Source organism: Bos grunniens, chromosome 9, assembly GCF_055505025.1.
Source record: "Bos grunniens cultivar Pamir isolate PY7600 chromosome 9, Bosgru_T2T1.0, whole genome shotgun sequence".
NCBI lineage: Eukaryota > Metazoa > Chordata > Mammalia > Artiodactyla > Bovidae > Bos > Bos grunniens.
In genome coordinates, this window is record NC_141173.1 from 42,952,583 (window position 1) to 42,975,346 (window position 22,764).

The 22,764-nt window shown below is 39.8% G+C and overlaps 1 protein-coding gene, 1 non-coding gene and 1 pseudogene across 3 annotated transcripts in view; 1 reads left to right on the forward strand and 2 right to left on the reverse strand.

The window, feature by feature from the left end:
* NR2E1 (nuclear receptor subfamily 2 group E member 1) overlaps positions 1-22,764 on the reverse strand; it is a 116,833-nt gene that overhangs the window by 90,793 nt on the left and 3,276 nt on the right. The window lies entirely within an intron of this gene.
* Positions 14,362-14,443, forward strand: TRNAL-CAA (transfer RNA leucine (anticodon CAA)). The gene has a single exon. It is a non-coding gene; the product is annotated as a tRNA-Leu (tRNA).
* LOC147365877 (transgelin-2 pseudogene) lies at positions 20,453-21,277 on the reverse strand (annotated as a pseudogene).

Genomic DNA, 22,764 nt, shown 5'->3' on the forward strand with positions numbered 1-22,764 from the left:
AGGACAGATGAGTTAATAAATGAAGTTGGAACTCACTTTCCATACAGAAAATTAAGATCCCTACTTCACACAAAACAGAAAAGCAAATTTAAAATAGATTAAAGCTCTAAGTGTAAAAACCCAAAGCTTGTAAACTGCTTGAAGAAAATATAGACAGTGTCTTTAGCATTTTGGATCACAGAAGATTTCTTGAACTAGAAACAAAAACCATAAATCATAAAGGCCAAGAACTAATATTTGGCTATATTAAAACTGTTTTTTATAAAACAAAAGGCATATAATCAAAGTGTAATGAAAAGCACAAACAATCCAGTAGGAAGATGGTCATAGTATGTGAACACCAGAGACTAAAGAGACTAAAAAATCCAAATGATTTATCAACATGTGAAAAGATGATCAGCTTTATAGGTAATCAGGAAAAAGAAAAAAAGTAAAATAACAATGAGATAGCATGTATTACCAGCTAAGGGTTGGCATGCAAGCTGGGTAAAGGTAAATCTCTTAAACTACTGGCATAAGTATAAACAGGTATAATCACTTTAGAAGAACAATTTGCAAATATATAATAATATTTCAATAACTTCTAGGTTTTTAGAAACTCTTGCTTATGTACTCAAAGAGACATAACCAGAGATGTTAATTGTCACTTCATTTGTAACACCAAAAATAAAAAAGGAAATAAATGTCCATTAATAGGAAAATGAATGAGTAGAATTTTCAGTAAAATGTGTTAATCCATAGACTGAACACTGAAGAGTGGATACAAGGTACTTACTAGATCTAAATTGATCAATGAATAGATGTCAAAAATATAATATTGAGATGAAAGAGCAAGATGCATAATAATTCACACATTACGTAACCATTTCTGTAAATGAAAACATGTAACATTTACATACTTATATATACAAAATGTTCACTGATAGGTATTTATACAAAAGTATATAGTGAAAAAGTTGGCTTAAAACTCAACATTCAGAAAACGAAGATCATGGCATCTGGTCCCATCACTTCATGGGAAATAGATGGGGAAACAGTGGAAACAGTGTCAGACTTTATTTTTGGGGGCTCCAAAATCATTGCAGATGGTGACTGCAGCCATGAAATTAAAAGATGCTTACAACTTGGAAGAAAAGTTATGACCAACCTAGACAGCATATTCAAAAGCAGAGACATCACTTTGCCAACAAAGGTCTGTCTAATCAAGGCTAGGGTTTTTCCTGTGGTCATGTATGGATGTGAGAGTTGGACTGTGAAGAAAGCTGAGCACTGAAGAATAGATGCTTTTGAACTCTGGTGTTGGAGAAGACTCTTGAGAGTCCCTTGGACTGCAAGGAGATCCAACCAGTCCATTCTAAAGGAGACCAGCCCCGGGATTTCTTTGGAAGGAATGATGCTAAAGCTGAAACTCCAGTACTTTGGCTACCTCATGCGAAGAGTTGACTCATTGGAAAAGACTCTGATGCTGGGAGGGATTGGGGGCAGGAGGAGAAGGGGACGACAGAGGATGAGATGGCTGGATGGCATCACTGACTCGATGGATGTGAGTCTGAGTGAACTCTGGGAGTTGGTGATGGACAGGGAGGCCTGGCGTGCTGCGATTCATAGGGTCGCAAGGAGTTGGACACGACTGAGCGACTGAACTGAACTGAACTGATATAATGATTAGCTATTTTAAAGATATACATTCAGTTCAGTTCAGTTCAGTTCAGTCGCTCAGTTGTGTCCGACTCTTTGTGACCCCATGAACCGCAGCACGCCAGGCCTCCCTGTCCATCACCAACTCTCGGAGTCCACCCAAACCCATGTTCATTGTGTCAGTGATGCCATCCAACCATCTCATCCTCTGTCGTCCCCTTCTCCTCCTGCCCTCAATCTTTACCAGCATCAGGGTCTTTTCAAATGAGTCAGCTCTTCGCATCAGGTGGCCAAAGTACTGGAGTTTCAGCTTCAACATCAGTCCTTCCAATGAACACCCAGGACTGATCTCCTTTAGGATGGACTGGTTGGATCTCCTTGCAGTTCAAGGGACTCTTAAGAGTCTTCTCCAACGCAACAGTTCAAAAACATCAATTCTTCGGCACTCAGCTTTCTTTGTAGTCCAACTCTCACATCTATACATGACCACTGGAAAAACCCTAGCCTTGACTAGATGGACCTTTGTTGACAAAGTAATGTCTCCACTTTATAATATGCTGTCTAGGTTAGTCATAACTTTCCTTCCAAGAAATAAGCATATTTTAATTTCATGGCTGCAGTCACCATCTGCAGTGATTTTGGAGCCCAGAAAAATAAAGTCAGCCACTGTTTCCATTGTTTCTCCATCTATTTGCCATGAAGTGATATACATTAGCCAGCCCCCAAGATGGCTTTCAATGAATCCTGCCTCCTAGACTTCATGCTCTGGTATAATTTCCTCCCCTTAAGTTTGGCCTAGGCTTAGTGACTTGCTTGTAATGAACAGAGTCACTTTCAAGATGAAGTATAAAAAACTGTGACTTCTCCTTTGTTGGCTCTGGCTCTTCTAGCTTTGATGAAGTAAGTTTCATGTTGTGAGCTGCTCTTGTGGCAAAGAATTGAAGGCAGCCTCTAGCCAAGAGCCAGGAAGGAACTGTAGTCCTCAGTACAACAATTCTCAAGGAACTGAATCCTGCCAACAACCAGTGAGTGAACCTGGAAGTGGATTCTGCCCCAGTTGAACCTAGGCATGACTGCAGTTCCAGCTGACACTCTATTGGAGGCCTTGTGAAAGATCCTGAGCCTGACGATCCAGCTACACCACACATATTCCTGATATACAGAAACTATGAGGTAATACATGGTGGTGTTTTAAGCCATCAAGTTTTGGGGTAATTTGTTATGAAGCAGTAGATACTAATGGGCTTCCCTGGTGGCTCAGACAATATAGAATCTGCCTGCCATGCAGGAGACCTGAGTTCATGAACTGGGTTCATGAACCCAGTTCAATCCCTGGGTTGGGAAGATCCCCCGGAGAAGGGAATAGCTACCCACTCCAGTATTCTTGCCTAGAGAATTCCATGAACAGAGTTGCCTGGCAGGCTACAGTCCATGGGGTTGCAAAGAGTTGGACACAACTGAGCAACTAACACTATCATAGATACTAATACTCACACCAAATTAGGAGGGTTATAGCCTGGATTGGGGAGAAAGGAATAGGAGGGAATGGGATTAGAGGAAAAATGAAGGAGAATTTTAAAAATTACTTTTATAAAGATGACTTTAAACAACACAACAGACTGTTAATTGTTAAGATCTGGTTTGTGAATACACGGGTGTTTGGTACATTATTATGTATTTTCTTTATATCTAAAAAAGAATAAATGGTCAGTTCCAGACAATCAAAAAACCTAGGGCTGAGATGCTATCTTCCAGCTCTCTGGATATCAGAAATACACCTTTTGTTTTCAACTTCAGTTCCACAAGGTTCATGGAAACTTTCTTAGGATATTTTTTTAAAGTTATTGTTTCATTTATTCTCTATAGAGTTGTTTACAAGAGAACGAGCTCATTTAAATTTTAAATTCAAAGTCACCAGATTTCAGGAATGATGACTATAAACAGGAGGAATTAAAAATGGAAGGGGCATTGATTTATTTTTGAAAATTATTTCATGCTATGTTGAAAACTCAGATTCCAAGCACATGCCAAAGAGGTATAATGAGACAAATGTAGTTATCCTACAATTCAGAAAAACTCCTGTCCCATGAGAAAGAAGCACTGGCCTCACTTACAGTTTTGGTCCTTTCTTCTTCTGACCTTAAGATAAACCAACTAAAAATGTTTATTTCACAAGGATATATTAAACTGATACACGATAAAGTAGCAACTTAAATGATAGGATGGGTCATTTTCATTACATTTGCTATCTACTCACTCACTGTTCCTCATGCATTCTGGTGATATACTGTAACTAATCATATATATTTATATCATTTGGGTCTATAAAAAAGATTATTTGTGATAATTTAATAATCATGCAACTTCAAATGTTAGGTTTTAATTTTGAGGATCATTTCTACATTTTACTCCTTTTCTTTGGATTAGCCAGCTATTTTATGAGGGCCATCTTGTGTTCCTCTTGTAGAAAATCCAGTATATCAGTGTTTCTTTCAATTCATAATGAATGGTACAATTAAGATTTAATTAGAAGCACACTAGTATGGGAATTGAAAGCTACTCTGAACCTGTAAATGAAACGTTACACTTTTAAATTGCTCACATGTTGCAACCCAGCCTCTCTAAAAAGCTGCCATATGTAAACTTAATTTGAGATGGAGATTTTTAAAATAACATGATTGCTTGTTACACTGAACCTCTTCCTTGTCATGTGCTCACCAAAAAAGCTCATTTTATCTAAAGAAAGACTCACAGATGCTTCAAGGAAGAAAAGGGGAATTTTCACTACATTTGTTTTAAAAAGAATATCCTGTACAAGCATTTAAGGTTGAGAAGACCTTACACTCAATAATGTATGGCCTACCTACTTCTCCTTGCTTTTCATAGCTTTACAAAGAAGCACATTTGGGAAGTGATTTGTCCATCACATATGAATCAATTTTCAATAAATATGTAGCTGTATATTTATTTTTTGTAGCTTTATATTTAAAACAATGCTTTAAAAAAAAAAAAAACTGTTTCCTGTTAGAATTTGTCTTCAATACTGCTTCTAATCCCATCGACTTCTTTTCAAACTTAGATGTATCATTTCTAAGACTGAAGTAGAGGGTATATTTAAAGATGATGTTGCAATTATGGGTTTTCTAATCTGAATTAAGATTAATTACTATTCTGAAGGGTAGACTGGAACAGCAACTTAGTGTAGAAGTTTGAATCTTGGTGAGGTGAGAGAGCTGAATTCAAAGCTGCTGAAAGTGACCTACTGACATGTCTTGGCTTTAAGAAGAGGAATAGCTTTGTTCCAAAGTAAATTTCAGGCAATTATACTAGGGCTAGACATCCTGGAATGTGAAGTCAAGTGGGCCTTAGAAAGCATCACTACAAACAAAGCTAGTGGAGATGATGGAATTCCAGTTGAGCTATTTCAAATCCTGGAAGATGATGCTGTGAAAGTGATGCACTCAATATGCCAGCAAATTTGGAAAACTCAGCAGTGGCCACAGGACTAGAAAAGATCAGTTTTCATTCCAATCCCAAAGAAAGGCAATACCAAAGAATGCTCAAACCACTGCACAATTGCACTTATCTCACACGCTAGTAAAGTAATGTTCAAAATTCTCTAAGCCAGGCTTCAGCAATACGTGAACTGTGAACTTCCAGATGTTCAAGCTGCTTTTAGAAAAGGCCAAGGAACCAGAGTCAAATTGCCAACATCCGCTGGATCATGGAAAAAGCAAGAGAGTTCCAGAAAAACATCTATTTCTGCTTTCTTGACTATGCCAAAGCCTTTGACTGTGTGGATCACAATAAACTGTGGAAAATTCTGAAAGAGATGGGAGTACCTCCCTCTTGAGAAATTTGTATGCAGGTCAGGAAGCAACAGTTAGAACTGGACATGGAACAACAGACTGGTTCCAAATAGGAAAAGGAGTACGTCAAGGCTGTATATTGTCACCCTGCTTATTTAACTTCTATGCAGAGTACATCATGAGAAATGCTGGGCTGGAAGAAGCACAAGCTGGAATCAAGATTTCCGGGAGAAATATCAATAACCTCAGATAGGCAGATGACACCACCCTTATGGCAGAAAGTGAAGAGGAACTCAAAAGCCTCTTGATGAAAGTGAAAGAGGACAGTGAAAAAGTTGGCTTAAAACTCAACATTCAGAAAACTAAGATCATGGCATCTGGTCCCATCAACTTCATGGGAAATAGATGGAGAAACAGTGGAAACAGTGTCAGACTTTATTTTGGGGGCTCCAAAATCACTGCAGATGGTGATTGCAGCTATGAAATTAAAAGACGCTTACTCCTTGGAAGGAAAGTTATGACCAACCTAGACAGCATATTCAAAAGTAGAGATATTACTTTGCCAACAAGGTCCATCTAGTCAAGGCTATGGTTTTTCCAGTGGTCATGTATGGATGTGAGAGTTGGACTGTGAAGAAGGCTGAGTGCCGAAGAATTGATGCTTTTGAACTGTGGTGTTGAAGAAGACTGTTGAGAGTCCCTTGGACTGCAAGGAGATCCAACCAGTCCATTCTAAAGGAGATCAGTCCTGGATGTTCTTTGGAAGGACTGATGCTAAAGCTGAAACTCCAATACTTTGGCCACCTCATGCGAAGAGTTGACTCATAGGAAAAGACTCTGATGCTAGGAGGAATTAGGGGCAGGAGGAGAAGGGGATGACAGAAGATGAGATGGCTGGATGGCATCACTGACTCGATGGACATGAGTTTGAATAAACTCCGGGAGTTGGTGACGGACAGGGAGGCCTGGCGTGCTGTGATTCATGGGGTCACAAAGAGTCGGACACAACTGAGTGACTGAACTGAACTCAACTGAATGTACAACTGCCTAGGGCTTAAAAGATTTCTGAAAACTTGGACTATAAATAGAGAGTTAATATCTTAGCAATTCTTCTTGTCCATTTTGTCCTTACATATGGATCCAGAAGGCCTAATCATGGATAAAGCAGAGAAATAACCAAGTGCTTACTATCATTATGGAGATGAGGACTTGCTGAAAATCCTCAACATCAAGGTCTTGTCATTCACAGGATGACCATGTTGTAAAGGCAGATCATTTCTGGAAAAAATTTATTACCCACAGGTCTCTGTCATTAAGGCATTATATTCACCTAATCAATATATTTTCTAATAATGGGGTAGATGATATTTTAATATATTTTAAGAGGAAAGTAAAAGGATTTCCAAGAGATCATTATTTTAGAGAGCTGGCTAATTATCTCATGTTTATAGATCTCCAGGAAAAATGACTTTAGTAATCTTGAGCTTTAAATTTCTCTTTCAACAGTCTTTAGAATATAAATAGAATGTTGTTGTTTAGTCACTCAGTTGTGTCCAACTCTTTTGCAATCTCTTGGACTGCAGCTTGCCAGGTTCCTCTGTCCATGGGATTTGCAGGCAAGAATACTGGAGAGGGCTGCCATTTCCTTCTCCAGGGGATTTTCCCAACTCAGGGATGGAACTGGAGCCTCCTGCTTTGACAGGCGAATGCTTTACCACTGAGCCACCAAGGAAGCCCCCTATAAACAGAATGTGTGTGTGTGTGTTAGTCACTCAGTAGTGTCTGACTCTTTGTGACCCCAAGGACTGCAGCCCACCAGGCTCCTCTGTCCATGAAATTCTCCAGGTAAGAATCCTGGAGTGGGTTGCCATTTCCTTCTCCAGGGGGTCGTCCTGAACCAGGGATTGAACCCAGGCAGATGCTTTACTGTTTGAGCTACTAGGGAAGCCCGTATAAACAGAATAATAGCAGCCATATAAACATGTATTAAAATCACATCTCTCCAATTATCATAGTGCCTGAAGTGACCATAATGGACAAGCAGTGACTCAGTTGTTTTTATCCTATAAATAGGTGGGTTCCAGCCTGAAATCCCTGGACATCTAGGAGCCCATAAGGGAAGAACTGAAGATCCACAAGCTTTTTGCAGCTCATAAAGTTGAAAGGAAATCATATACTTACCTGACTCAAATTTCTGGGACTTCCCTGATAGTCCATGGGAAGTGGACCCAGAATTTATTTAACCAGTCACTGTATGTGTATATATCAATATGGATGTCAGTATCTGTGCATTAAACCAGAGCTTCAGATCAGCACTGTAAAACAGACTTGCTGCCCTGACTTGATATAATTCCATTATAAAACAGAGAAATTTGACTTTTTTTTCTACCCCACTGGGTCTTCATTGTGTTGTGCAGGCTTCTGTAGTTGTGGCATTCCGGCTCAGTAGTTGTGGTGCGTGGGCTTAGTTGCCCCTGGCATGTAGACTATTAGTTCCCCTGCCAGCGATCAAACTCACGTCCCCTGCACTGGAAAATGGATTCTTTACCACTGGACCCTCAGTGACTTCCTTTCAACTATATGAAATACTGCAAAAAGCTTATGGACCTTCAATTCTTCCCTTATGGACTCCTAGATGTCCAGGGATCTTAGACTGGAACCCACTGGTTCACGGGATACAAACAGTTGAGTCACTGCTTGTACATTATGGTCATTTCAGGCTCTATGACAATTGAGTTGAACCCCTGAAAAGCTGACCTGGATAATTAACATACATTTGAATTTGAATATGGCTCAAGATCCAGGAACAAATTTGCTACAGTTAATTAAATCTCTTTGTATAAGAATTGTTCAAATAATGAGCTATATATTTTTAAAAACATACTTATGATAAATATTAAAGTGATCCCCAAAAGCCCAGTTGCCTCAAAATTCATTTTACCTAACCTATCTTAATTCTATCCACTTCCTTTTCCACAACATGGACTCCAGTAGGCTACTGTTTAAGATCAGTTTTCTATGAGGGAGGGCCTTGCAGTAGATACCTGTTAAGTCTGTCATCCAGCCTCCCTTCTCTGCAGACTTTTAGGGAAGTTGCTCTCATCTACATGGTAACAGGATAGCCTCCAGGCAGCCATGGGTATGAATTATGACCCCCAATTTTTGTCCTGGCTGTAAGTTTGGGCTGAACAGATTCATCCTTAGAAAACTTGAAATTGGGTGTAAAAGATCTGGTCTTTGTCTAGGTTGAAATCTTTAATGTATGAGATATAAAAACTGGAGTTTGTTCAGCCATTTTTTCTACCATGAACACTGGGGTAAAGAGACACAAAGTAGAACAAAGAGAGTGTCTGGTGCACAGTTTCAGTCCCATCCTGAGACATGGCCTTGGTTTCATCCTTATATTTTCTACTTTTTGCTTAAGTTGATTGTGTTGGTTTTTGTTTGTTGAAATCAAGAGATCCAACAGACAGGCTATCTTGATGGAAGCCTACTGGCAAGTCCCACGTCACATTATTGCCTCTATCATATCAGCCAGTAGTTATTCTCAAATGCACAGAGAATCTCTGTCTCTGAAGACCTAGGAATACAATCTAGGTATCCAGGAAAGTCAAAATGAGATCTTAGTTCACATGTGACAAGTCCAAGATTGATTGATTGATTGACTGATTGATTTGCTGTAAAACCAAGTAATTGTTTTAAATAATTGTTATACTCTTTAAAATGTTACTAGACTAACAAAAGGGAACAGATAGGCCACTATCTCCTTTATGGTACTCAGAAAAAATGGGACAGTTTTTCTTGGTGGATAATTTCTTTCTCTAATTTTTGGGAGGAAAAAAAATGACCTAGTCCCTAGTTTTATTACTCAAATACAGAAAGCATAGCTCCCTGTTCTTCAAACAAAGTTGAGGTGGACGCAGCTGGAAATAACTGAATAATTAAAATATCAATCAGAACAGGGGAGATTAAAGGACTTCACTTCAATAGAGCAATTGGGCAGAATTAGAATTGGAAGGAAAATAAAACAGTTTACAAAAGAGGGAAAGCAAACCATTTAACATTGGCCAGGTCTTCAAGTAAGGGATAATAACAAGTGGTACTAGCTTCAAATGAGGCCATAGGTAAACTGAACAACATCCACTTCTCTGAGACACACATATTCATAATTTTACCTTGTTTGTAACATTTGCTTCCTCCTGCTTCTATTGTCACATACATGGTGAATATGACTTAACTTACAAAGAATATTTAAATTTTTATATTTAAAAAGGCATATTGTTTAGAAATATATCTTATTGATTTCTCTAGCAATCTACTTATCCCAGGAAACTTAATGGATAGTAAACAATAAATAATAAAATATACTTTGAAACTGTTAAGAGATACATAAAATCTATAGTATATGGTTATTAATAAGAATTGAATAATTAACAAGATTTTTTAAATGGTACAATCATCTTTCTATTTATAATTAAGGTATCTATATTAGTTGCTGCTGCTGCTGCTGCTAAGTCGCTTCAGTCACGTATGACTCTGTGCGACCCCATAGATGGCAGCCCACCAGGCTCCCCCATCCCTGGGATTCTCCAGGCAAGAACATTGGAGTGTGCTGCCATTTCCCTCTCCAATGCATGAAAGTGAAAAGTGAAAGTGAAGTCGCTCAGTCGTGTCCGACCCTTAGCGACCCCATGGACTGCAGCCTTCCAGGCTCCTCTGTCCATGGGATTTTCCAGGCAAGAGTACTGGAGTAGGGTGCCATTGCCTTCTCCATCTATATGAGTTAGGATTCTCCAAAGGAATGGAACCAATAGGAGATACAATATAGATATGTAGATACAGATATACATGGGGAGGGAGGGGTATTTATTATGAGGAATTACCTCACATGATTTTGGAGGCTGAGAGTTTCTAAGATCTGCAGTGGGAAAGCTGGAGATCTAGAACTGATATATAGGTATAGTCTGAGTCTGAAGGCCTAAGAACCAGGAGAGCCAATGGTATAAGTTTCAGTTTAAAAGCTGACAGACTCAAGACCCAAAAAGTGCTAATGTTTCAGTTCAAGTCCAAAGACAGGGAAAAAAGTCAATGTCTTGGCTCAAAGCAGTCAGGTAGGATGAGTTCCCTCTTACTCAACCTTTTTATTCTATTTAGGTCTCTGCTTGATTGGATAAGGTTACTCACATTAGGCAGAGCAATCTGCTTTACTCAGGGTACTCATTCAAATGCTGGCTTACCTCAATACATCCTCACAGACCACCCTGAATAATTTGACTAAATGCTGAACACCCAATGGCCCAGTTAAGCTGACACATAAAATTAACCATCACACATCCACCCCTTGTAAACTTGGCACCCATGTGCCTCTCCTTAAAACAAGTTTAATATCTAAATAAAGACAATAATGTCATAATTCTACCTATGATGATACAACTATCCTGTATATGGACAGAAACATACTAACCACATCTGCAGAAGAGAAGGTAATATCCTGGAATGGTGTTTATTCTGTTCTTTGATTTCACATAACTTAAACTGTATGATGTAAAATTAATAATAAATTCTATGATATAAAACCAAATATTTTATATGATAAAGGAATAAGAGAGGGAAGAAAACAAAGATATTTAAGATACATAAACACATACTTGTAACAAAATAAGGAAGAATACTCATGACAATTACATCCTCATTTCTATAACTAGCTTTTTGATCATAGCTGGTATTTATAACTGCCTACTTCCACTGCCAATTCTGTATTCCTTTTGTCTTCAGCAAGCACTTCAGCTGATTATGGTTCTTTACCTGGTGGAGTGACCCAAATCTTTATTCCTGAAGGGCCTGGGGTATTAGTAGTCCTGAATGGATTGGGTTGTTTTAGTTTTCCACTGGCCTTAATCACAGGGTATGGTGATACTAAGGGACCTCCTGTATTTCAGACATACTCTTCCTTACCTTCATGTGAAGCAATAGTGCAGTTTTCCCCTGGTAGTCAGGATCAATCACCCCAGTCAACACAGAAATTTCCTTCTGTGCTTACTGATTAAGATGCATGCGGAGCCTAATTTGGCCAGGCAGCAGCCTTAACTTCCAGTTAAATGGAATTATTGTGCTGTCGCCTGTTGTGTCGCCTGGTGGAAACATTCTACCTTTTGGAACTAACACCTCTAGGCTAGCAAAGCACAGAGTTTCGTGGACAGGAAGGAAAAATTTTGCTAGTAAGTCACTACTGCACAGGTTTAGTTGCCCTGTAGCATGTGGAATCTTCCGAGACAAAGGATCTACCTGTGTCTTTTGCATTTGCAGGCAGACTGTTTACCACTGAACACCAGGGAAGTCCCCCCATCCCCCTTTTTTAAAGACACATAAAGACATAGAGAACAGGAGGGAAGAAAACAAAGTAAGAATCCTGGAAGCTGGAAAGCAGATGGACTAATGACAACTGACAGCAGAACCAGGAAAACTGAATCCTAAGCCTGCAGTAGGGGAGAAAAAGCAAGAATATTACATTTTAGAACTCTCAAACAACCCAAGAAATGGGGGACCTCAGGTACCTCTGAAAATGTAGGTGGAGGAGCTAAAAAGATGATTACCTGAAAGTTTGTTTACAATGCTGCTGTTGTTCAGTTGCTAAGTTGTGTCCAACTGTTTGTGACCCCATGCACTATATGTAGTACACCAGGCTCCTCTGTCCTTCACTATCTCCCGAAGTTTGCTCAAATTCATGTCCACTGAGTCAGTGATGCTATCTAATTATCTCATCCTCTGCTGCCCCTTTCTCTTTTTGCCTTCCATCTTTCCTAGGATCAAGGTGTTTTCCAATGAGTCAGCTCTTTGCATCAGGTGGCCAAAGGACTGGAGCTTCACTTCGGCATCAGTCTTTCCAATGAATATTCAGGGTTGATTTCCTTTAGGATTGACTGGTTTGATCTTCCTGCTATCCAAGGGACTCTCAAGAGTCTTCTCCAGTACAGAATTTGAAAGCATCAATTCTTTGGTGCTCAGTCTTCGTTATTGTAACACTCACCTCTGGACAAGACTACTGGAAAAACCACAGCTTTGACTATTTGGAGCTTTGTCAGCAAAGTGATGTCTCTGCTTTTTAATACGCTGTCTAGATTTGTTATGGTTTTCCTTCCAAGGAGTGAGTCTTTTTTTAAAATTTCATGGCTGCAGTCACTGGTCCACAGTGATCTTGGAGCCTAGGAAAATAAAATCTGTCATTGTTTCCACTTTTCCCTCATCTATTTTCTATGAAGTGATGGGACCAGATGCCATGAACTTAGTTTTTTGACCTTTGAGTTTCAAGCCAGCTTTTTCACTCTCCTCTTTCACCTTCATCAAGACGCTCTTTAATTCCTCTTCACTTTCCACCATTAGAGTGGTACCATTTGCATATCTGAGGTTGTTGATATTTCTCCTGGCAATCTTGATTCCAGCTTGGGATTCATCCAGCCTAGCATTTCACATGATGTACTCTGCATAGAAGTTAAATAAGCAGGATGACAACATACAGCCTTGATGTACTGCTTTCCCAATTTTGAACCAATCTATTGTTCCATACCCGGTTTTAACTGTTGCTTCTTGACCTGCATATAAGTTTCTCAGGAGACAGGTAAGGTGGTCTGGTATTTCCATCTCTTCAGGAATTTTCCAGTTTGTTGTTATCCACACAGTCAAAGGTTTTAGCATTGTCAGTGAAGCAGAAATAGATGTTTTTCTGGAACTCCCTTGCTTTCTTCATGATCCAAAATAGGTTGGCAATTTGATCTCTGGTTCCTCTGCCTCTTTAAAATCCAGCTTGAATGTCTGGAAGTTTTTGGTTCACATACTGCTAAAGCTTAGCTTGAAGGATTTTGAGCATAACCCTGCTAGCACGTGAAATGAGTGCAAATGTATGGTAGTCTGAACATTCTTTGGCATTGCCTTTTTTGGGAATGAAATAAAAATTAACTGTTTCCAGTCCTATGGCCATAGCTGAGTTTTCCAAATTTGCTGACATATTGAGTGCAGCACTTTAACGGGATCATCTTTTAGAATTTTAAATAGCTCAGCTGGAATTCCACCACCTCTACTAGCTTTGTTTATAGTAATGCTTCCTAAGGCCCACTTGACCTCACACTTCAGTTGTCTGGCTCTAGCTGAGTGACCACACCATCGTGACTATCCCAGTCATTATGATCTTTTTTGTATAGTTCTGTATATTCTTGCCACCTCTTCCTAATCTCCTCTGCTTCTGTTAGGTCCTTACTTATGAACCTTTTTTGTGCACCTCCTTGCATGAAATGTTCCTTTGATATCTCCAGTTTTCTTGAAGAGATCTCTAGTCTTTCCCGTTATATTGTTTTCCTCTATTTCTTTGAACTGTTCAAAGAAGGGCTTCTCTTCTTGCTATTTTCTGGAACTTTGCATTCAGTTGGGATACCTTTCCCTTTCTCCCTTGCCTTTCTCTTCTCTTCTTTCCACCCTCCCTACAACTCTGTCTCACCCTGATTTCAGCAGAATACCCCTGAAGTTCTGATCTCTGGAAAAAGTGAAACAGAGGAAGGCACAAGAAGCACAAGCATATTTGAGGGAAGGAGAATTTTGCTAAAAATAGGGTAATTAAATAAAGGTTTACTAACAGAATGCAAAGGCTGACAATCTTTTTCCACTGTTGGAATCTCAGAATACTGGCAGCCAGATAGTATATTGGCAGAGTCTTTTTGAATAGTATGATCTGCCCAAGATAAAAGATCTAAAATATTTATGTTTTCGGTTCTTTGTTTTGGGTGACCATTTGCACATTACGTTTAGTAGCATTCCTGGTCTCTACACACTAGAGACCAGCAGCATTTCTACCACTGTTGTGCAACCAAAAATGTCTCTAGACATTGCCAATTTCCCCAGTAGAGGAAGATAAACTACCACTGGAGCTGTGATGACTGAGTGGTTAAGATGTTAGACTCAAAATCCAATGGGGTATCCCCATGCAGGTTCAAATCCTGCTCACAGCATCTCTGTTCATATAGTGATAGCCACAGTTACACAGCTCTATCCATGAACTTTCATTTAGCTTTGTAGTGCCTTTCTCTTACATATAAGCAGAGAGAGCCAGAGTTCACCAGAAATCCAAAGAAAAATGAAGAAACTAGCAGCTTGGAGGAAATAGGCTACGAGAAAGAAGAAAACTTTAAAAAGCGCATATAGCATCTACAAAAAAAGAACTACTGGAAATTAAAAATGTAGTAGCATAAATTAACGGAGAAGGCAATGGCACCCCACTCCAGTACTCTTGCCTGGAAAACCCCATGGATGGAGGAGCCTGGTAGGCTGCAGTCCATGGGATTGCTGAGGGTCGGACAAGACTGAGCGACTTCACTTTCACTTTTCACATTCATGCATTGGAGAAGGAAATGGCAACCCACTCCAGTGTTCTTGCCTGGAGAATCCCAGGGACGGGGGAGCCTTGTGGGCTGCCGTCTATGGGGTCACACAGAGTCGGACATGATTGAAGTGACTTAGCAGCAGCAGCATAAATTAAAAACTTAGTAGAAGCACTGGAAAACAAAGTTAGTGAAATCTCTGGAAATAGGGTAAAAAGACACAGAAATTAAAAAATAGGAGAGGACATAGAAGATAAGAAAATGTAAGTAAAAGCCTAAGGGGACTATATTAGGAAGCAGCTTAAGTTGCTACAACAAAGAGACTCCAAAATTTAGTGGCTTAAATAGCAGTTTATTTCTCTGTAGCCTAGGGTAGGTAGATGTCTCTGCTTTATGAATCAGCTGGCTCTGTCATACTAAACATGTTGCATCCATATCCATCCCTATATCCAGGCCTGCTGTTTCAGTTAACATTCTCTAACCAGCAGGAAGGAGGTCAATGAAGGTCACAAATTAAATATATAACTCGTAATGTACATGTATCACTTTTGTTCACATCTAGTTATGAGATAGGCTGGGGGAATGTAGTTCTGCCTCTGCAGTCAGGAGAGAGTTATTAAGAGGAAGAAGAGAATGGATATTGAAGGAAGTTGAGCAATTTCCATGATAAGGTCTAACATCCAAACAAAAGGACATCCAAAGAGACAGAACCAAAGAAAATAGCAGGGAGGAAATCAGCAAATAAATATGTATTAAAGTGACCAGGTTTTGCTGGGGTAACAAACAATCCTTAAATCTTAGTAGCTTATAAAAAAGGTTTATTTCTTGTTTAAGCTGCATGTCCATCACAAGTCAGTCAGCTAGGGTTTCTGTTCCATGCTTTCTTACTCAGATCAACAGAATTTTCCATCATTTAGGAAAGTGTTAGTCATTGTGATGGCAGGCGGGTGGGGCCCCTGGTAAATCATATACTCGTCTCTAAAGCTTCCACTTGTCATTCTTGCTCTCACTTTAATGGCTAAATTCAGTCAAATAGCTAACCTAACTTCAGGTCAGGGCAAACTTCAAGGGCACAGCAAAGTTCAATCTTATGTGCACAGGGAAAAAACTGAAAATATTTAGTGAAGGATATTAATGACTACCACAGCTCACGTAAATAACTGGTTGACTCTCCTTGCAGGCAAAACACACTCATTCCCCCCACAAGGGAAACAACTCAAGAGGCCCATCTTGTCATTGTATAAAGCTCAAAGTCTAGACTCTTTGTTTGAGTCTAGACTCATTTCTTTGGGTGATAATGTGGTAGTCTCTAAAGGAGGTTTAAATGTGGCTCTTCTGTGTCCAGGGATGTATGAACTAAAAAGCTAACTTATCTTCCTTCATCTACCAATACATGGTGGTGGAATAGGACAAGTATAAATTTAGAAAGAGGAAGGATGGAGAAACATAGCAGACAGTAGGCCACTGCAAAAAATGTAATAAAATAGTAGTTTCCAAACTATTTTTTCCTCTAGTAGAACATTTTTTTAAAATGTTATGTGGAATTCAGATGTATAAAGTAGATCAAAGTAAAATGCTCTGCTTGGAGATTGGAATGCTGCCTGACCTTCACTTATCCTCAACGTAGGGCTACTCTTGAGGAAGCATCATGAAACCTTTGAGGTCGTGAAACATAGTGGAAATGAAGTCATCAAAGGATAGCCAGGATTTTTTAGGGCAAAGAGGAAGAAAAAATATCAAGGGAAAGGGAGATTATGCACAATAGACTGCAACTTCCAGATAACCCAGTGGAATGATCTGGGAAGGTGCAACTGGGAAAAGGTGCAACCAATGGGAAACTGGGTCAGGTGAGGGGATGTATAAGGTGGTATGTTCTCTCCTTTCATCATACTGGTTTAAGCAATGCTCCAGCATAAACTCAACCTTTATGCTACTCTATGCTTTCACCTGAACAGCTGACCATTGCTGAAGAGAACATATAATTAAGCCAACTGTTCAGACCTTAAAATTGTGTCCACACATCTCAAATTGGCATTCAATATTGCCTGGTAATTTTGTCACACTTACTTAATATGTTCACTTTCTCACTATCTAAAGCAATTATTTCACCTTTTTAAGCCTTGAGCTTTTGATACTCCACCGTCTCCAAACAAAATCATCTTTCAATAAATATTTATTGAACATCTATTAACTGTCAAGCATTCTTCTAAGTACTAGAGAGAGAGTAGTGGAACAACAAAAATCCTGTGGATCAAGGAGCCCACCCAAGTGCTCTATGATGACTTAGTGGGGAGGGATGGGGGTGGGAGGGAGGCTCAAGAGGGAGGGAATATATATATATACACACACACACACATGCACACACATACATACATGCATACATATTTATGGCTTCCCAGGTGGCTCAGTGGGAAGAATCTACCTGCAGTGCAGGAGACTCAGGAGATGCAGGCTCAACTCCTGGGTCAGGAAGATCCCCTGGAGGAGGGCATGGCAATGCACTTCAGTATTCTTGCCTGGATAATCCCATGGACAGAGGAGCTTTGCAGGCTACGCTCATAGGTACAGCTGTACTACAGCTCAGCACATGGCTGATTTGCACTGTTGTACAGCAGAAACCAACCCAATTTTGTAAAGTAATTATTCTCCAATTTAAAAAATTCCAATGAAAGGAGATAGGAAATAAACAAATATATAGGATTTTTGTATAGTATTAAGTGCTATGGAAAAGAATAAAGCCAGTTGGGGAAAGAGCATGCTATTGGGAGTGGCAGATCATGTAGATTTTCTTTAACACTGAATGAAATGTGTAGCCACTGGTGGGATCAAAGTATAAAGGATGACATAACCCAACATAAACTTTCAAAGGATCACTTTGCCTGTTATGGTGAGAGGAGACCATAAGGAAGAAAGAGTGTTAGCAGGGAGACTGGTTATTTGAATATCTTCTTGGTTTATATCTTTAGTTCCTCGCCCCCGGCACTTCCCCCCATTCCACATGTTTTGAAGGAAAGAACTGTCAAAATACAATTTTCAAAAACAGAAAAACATCTCTCATGCAAATATAGAATAATGTGTCAAACCTTTATTAGCTCATTAATGTTTCTTAAAATGAATAAAACCAATAATAAAAAGAAGGAATATTAGAATTATGTTGCCAGGTTAGATGCACAACATGCTAATGTCCCTCGGAGTAATCATATCATAATCTTTGGGATTATCTTTTCTAGCAGAGAGAAATCTACACATTAATGTGTAACTTAAGTGTCTGAGCTTTAATTAAATAGTAAAGAGTCAAAGACAGGTTCATTCTCCTAGACTTGAAAATTAAGTAATCCTTGCTTGGGCCTGTTGAACAGTGCCCCAGCATACTGACTATTTTGCTTTACTTCCAAACTTTGGGTAAATTTTCTTAAAAAATTTCCATGAAAACAATTTTTTGAAACATCTCAGATAGTTTTGATTCACATTTTTAACTTACTAGAGGAAACTGGGATGGTGCTAAAGTCAATTTCTCTTCTTCTCTGGGTTTCTTGCCTTTTTTATTTGGTCTCTGTCCTTCGCCATTGCACTAATGTAGGTGAAAGATGCAAAGGGCCTATATTTAGGGCATAGCATTGCTTCAGTCTTTAGGTTTACACTCAGAACCAAGACCTTTTCTTGATATTATTCTGATATTCAAGTGCTACTATGTATATAATCTATGAAAATAATCTTCTTCAACAATCATTAATTAATCAGTATCTCAATCTCTGATTGACTTATTTTATTCCCAGGGACTCAACTACCACAATGATTCCCAATTCTAAATCTCTAAACCTGGCCACTCTACTATACACCAGATCTGTTATTTAAAATGCCCCCCGGGTATCTCTAAGGGCTTCCCCAAAGGCTCAGTAGTAGGTAAAGAATCCACCTGCAATGCAGGAGACACAGGAGATACAGGTTCAATCCCTGGGTCAGGAAGATCTCCTGGAGAAGGAAATGGCAACCCAGTCAAGTATTCTTGCCTGAAAATCCCATGGACTGAGGAGCCTGGCAGGCTACAGTCCAAAGGGTTACAAAGAGTCAGACACAGCTAAGTGGCTAAGCACACACGCACACTGGGTATCTCTATCAGAGGCATCCTGAGCTGGCAATTCCAGTTGATTTCATTGTTTCTATTCCAGTCCAAATGTATTCCACTTGTCCAATATTTCTATTCCATTCCTGTCCACAGTACCACCATTTGCCCAATTAACTAAATTTGTAACCTGAGAGTCATCACTGTTTCACATGCCATATCTATCTACATAACCATCAATTCTTGTTCTTCTCTATCATAACTATCTCTTTAATCTAACCCCTCTTCTTTTCCACTTCCACCTCAACCTCCTTTAGGTCTTTACTGTAGTTACTTTAATTATGCTTTAGACTTGGTACTGCAAAAAAAAAAAAAAAAAATCCACTTCTGTGAGTGTTCTTTTCATAAAATGCCTATATGATTGTCTTGATTAAATCTTTTAAAGGTTCCCCATTGCCTACAAGGATAAAACTTGAGCTTTTTAGCAAGTAGGCAGATTGCTTTTAGCACTATCCTCATAATCTTCATCAGTAACCCTAATAAACATGAGTTCTAAATAAAAATAGTGTGCTTGCCATGCAAATACAACTTTAAGACAAATTCTCCAATTTTTCCTTCTGTCTAGATGGCTGCCACTCGCTCCTCCAACAGAGACATTCTAGAGCTGCCACTGGGTGAATTCCTACTTATTCTATAAAGCCCCACTCAAAAACTGCCTCCTCTTTGAAAAGGTTTCTGACTCTTCTCCAGATCCCTAGGCACAGTTAGTTCAGTACTTAATGCTCCTAAAACATCTCCACATTACCTCCTTTAATATTTAACTTTACTATACACAATTTGGTTTTATGTTCTATTTTTTGAGAGCACAGTAGTGTTCTAGTGATCTTTGTTTATTCTAGCACCTACCACAATAAACTACTTTTTTTGTTTTGCTTTATTGTCTGTGTCACATATTCTAAGATATGTGAGATAAAAGCAAAATTAATTTAATTCTTAAACTTGCAGGAAGGAATTTCATTTGCATTTATTTATTTATTTTTAAGACAAAGATTCTGTATTTAAATCAGCAAACTCAAGATTCTTCAAGCCCCAGCCCATGGAGAGCAGCGTTCCCTCCCAGGCCCCCTCATCCTCACCCCTTAGCCACAGAAAGGAATGGAAAATGAGAAGCCTGGGGGCCTCTGCCAGGGCAGGCTGCCTCCAAAGGGTGGTGAGTGCAGTCCATCTGGGGCTGGGGTGGTGGCTGCCACAGGCCCCTCCCTATAAATTAATTCCCTGCAGCCACAGCTGTGGGCAAGGCATACTTGGAGGAGAAGGCCATCAGGCAGCATCCTTGATTTCCAGCTAAGGAATGGATTAGGGCATAGGGCTCAGAGGGAAGAGGCCAGAGAAAAGAGAAGAGGTATGGTGGCTTGAGACCCCCCCCTACAATTTTGGTCCCAGGGAAAAAGAGGCCAGTTGGTCCAGTTTTGTGGGTTTGGAGAAGGGAATGTATTAGTCAGCACAAAGGGGAGGCCACCATCGGGCACCCCTGGAGGAGACAAACCAGGCCCCCACCCTGGCAGAAGGGAGTGTGAGAGCTCCCAGGGGCTCTCAGGAAATGTCAGTGCTAAAAAACAAACTAACATATATATTAACCATTCAGGGAAGGCAGGGGCAGGGCTGCAGAGCAGATCAGAGGATCTGGCGTGGCATCGCATAGTCGGTCAAGCCTGCCTGAGAAGCCCCGTGGTTGGTCCCCATCTGTAAGCCAATCAAATTCTTGCCCTCCTGCAGTTGGTTGTCCGGGAAGTACCGAGGGTTCTCCTTGGATTTCTTGGTAAACCAGTTAGGATCCCCAGAGAAGAGCCCATCGTCCTATGCTACCACTAGCCTGCCCAGATTCATCAGTGTCCGCTGCACACAGGCCATATTCTTTCCTTCCCAGAGGTCCACAGTCTGGGAGATGTCATTGGTGTTGATGCCGTAGCGCTCGGCTGCTTGCAGGAACTGGGAGATCTGCCCCATCTCCTTGAAGGCTGTGGTGGAGGCCTGGATCTTCTTCACTGGGGCCTGCCCCTCGGGGTACAGTCCATTAATGAGCTCACACAGCACCGTGCCATCCTTGAGCCAGTTCTGGAAGTTCGTGCACCCAGGCTGAGGCCGGCTCACATGCTTGCGGCACTGGGTGGTGATCCACTGGATCAGGATTTGCTCCAGGTCTGCATCGTACTGTTTATCAATCTTCTGCTGTACCTCCTGGCTCAGGCCATACGCAGGTCCCCTGTTGGCCATTCTGAAGGGTGGCAGCAGTGGTTGGAGGGGAGGTTCACGTGGGTTGGAGAGTTGCGCACTGGAGGCGGGGGCTGCAGCGCGAGTCTGAATTTATTTTCTTTTTAATATTTATTTTTGGCTGTGCTGGATCTTAGTTGTGGTGCACTGGCTCTTTGTTGTGGCATGTGAGCTTCTCTCTAGTTGTAGCACTTGGGCTCAGTAGTTGTGGGATATGGGCTTACTTACCCTGTGGCATTTGAGATCTTAGTTCCTCGACCAGGGGTTGAACCCACATCCCCTGCATTGGAAAGTGGATTTTTGACCACTGGATCACCAGGTAAGTCCCTTGGGTTTATTTCAAATCTATGGTTATTAATCTTTTGGATCACAGACCCCTATTCAAAAAAAACTATGATGAAAGTTGTAACATTCTACTCGGAAAGATATACACACATGGTAGGATTCACAAATGCCCTGAACCCACTGATACCCGACAAATTAAGAAACTATCTTTTCATTTTTATTAATTTTTTGAGTAAGAATATTTACATGGAACAAAAATTTTAAAGTAATAAACTTTACAATGAATAGCCTGTTCTAGCCTCTTCCCAAAATATTCAATTCAATTCCTATTCTATCAAAGTGACCACATTTTATGTATTCTTCTGGAGACAGTCTCTGTATATGAATACAGGAGCATTAAAAATTCTTTTTTCTGACATTTTTTTTCCATTTATATTGGCAATTATTCCACATTGGGTACCTAAGGTTTCAAATGCACAGAATTTTATTGCATTGCTGTACCCTAATCTTTTTACAATGTATTTTTAGATTTTGAAACAATTTCAAGCTTACAAAAATGTTGGAAGCACAGTACAAATCATTTCTTTCCAGAACCAACTGAAAGTAAGTTGCTGAATCAAAATGACAATGAGATATCACCTCACACCAGTCAGAATGGCTATCATAAAAAAAATCTACAAATGACAAATACTGGAGAGGGTGTAGAGAAAAGAGAATTCTCCTACACTGTTGGTGGGAATTTAAATTGGCACAGCCATTATGAAAAACAGTCTGGAAGTTCCTTATAAAAACTGAAAACAGAGCTACTATATGATCCAGCAATCTCACTCCTGGGCATATATCTGGAAAAGATGAAAAACTCTAATTTGAAAAGGTATACTCATCCCAATGTTCACAGCAGCACTAATTACAATAGTGACTACTTACAACAGCCAAAGACATGGAAGCAACCTAAGTGTCCATTGACAGATGAATGGCTAAAGAAGATATATACAATGGAATTCTACTCAGCCATAAAAAGAATGAAATATTGCCATCTGCAGCAATATGGATAGACCTAGAGAACATCATACTATGTGAAGTAAGTCAGAGAGAAGAAGACAAATATTATATGATATCACTTATATGTGGAATCTAAAAAATAATACAAATGAATGTATATACAAAGCATAAACAGATTCACAGGCATAGAAAACAAACTTATGGTTACCAATGCATAGAAAACAAACTTATGGTTACCAATGGGGAAAGGGAGGGGGGAGAGGGATAAATTAGAAGTATGGGATTAACAGATACACACTACTTTATATAAAATAGGTAAGCAACAAGGATT